Source organism: Phyllostomus hastatus, unplaced genomic scaffold (assembly GCF_019186645.2).
Source record: "Phyllostomus hastatus isolate PE091 unplaced genomic scaffold, TTU_PhHast_1.1 phas_scaffold_78, whole genome shotgun sequence".
NCBI lineage: Eukaryota > Metazoa > Chordata > Mammalia > Chiroptera > Phyllostomidae > Phyllostomus > Phyllostomus hastatus.
Genome location: NW_025334041.1, coordinates 89375830 through 89376756, shown reverse-complemented (window position 1 = coordinate 89376756; position 927 = coordinate 89375830). Strand labels below are relative to the sequence as shown.

The 927-nt window shown below is 38.8% G+C and overlaps 1 protein-coding gene across 3 annotated transcripts in view; it reads left to right on the top strand.

The window, feature by feature from the left end:
• MEIS1 (Meis homeobox 1) overlaps positions 1-927 on the top strand; it is a 129960-nt gene extending 129033 nt beyond the window's left edge. For all 3 annotated transcript variants that reach the window (XM_045828058.1, XM_045828057.1, XM_045828061.1), the window contains one exon: positions 1-927. This exon is cut by the window's left edge and continues 619 nt beyond it. The gene's annotated coding sequence lies outside the window, so the exon portion shown is untranslated.

Sequence of the window (927 nt, the reverse complement as noted above, 5' to 3'; positions counted from 1 at the left end):
GCCTCCTTACATTAAAAAGCCTTACAGTTATCCTGCAAGGGACAGGAAGGTCTGATTTGCAGGATTTTTAGAGCATTAAAATAACTATCAGGCAGAAGAATCTTTCTTCTCGCCTAGGATTTCAGCCATGCGCGCGCTGTCTCTCTCTCTCTTTCTCTCTCTCTCTCTCTCTCTCTCTCTGTCTCTCTTTTCCTCTCTCTCCCTCTTTCTAGCCTGGGGCTTGAATTTGCATGTCTAATTCATTTACTCACCATATTTGAATTGGCCTGAACAGATGTAAATCGGGAAGGATGGGAAAAACTGCAGTCATCAACAATGATTAATCAGCTGTTGCAGGCAGTGTCTTAAGGAGACTGGTAGGAGGAAGCATGGAAACCAAAAGGCCGTGTGTTTAGAAGCCTAATTGTCACATCGAGCATCATTGTCCCCATGCAACAACCGCCACCTTATACATCACTTCCTGTTTTATGCAGCTCAAAAACATAGACTGAAGATTTATTTTTAATATGTTGACTTTATTTCTGAGCAAAGCATCGGTCATGTGTGTATTTTTCCATAGTCCCACCTTGGAGCATTTATGTAGACATTGTAAATAAATTTTGTGCAAAAAGGACTGGAAAAATGAACTGTATTATTGCAATTTTTTTTTGTAAAAGTAGCAGTTTGGTATGAGTTGGCATGCATACAAGATTTACTAAGTGGGATAAGCTAATTATACTTTTTGTTGTGGATAAACAAATGCTTGTTGATAGCCTTTTTCTATCAAGAAACCAAGGAGCTAATTATTAATAACAATCACCGCACACCGAGTCTCAGCGTTTCTGACGGAAGCAGTTTGGATTGTACAGTAACGCCAAGTCCAGTTGTAGTTGTTCGAGTGCAGTAATGAAATCTGAATCTAAAATAAAAACAAGATTATTTTTGTCA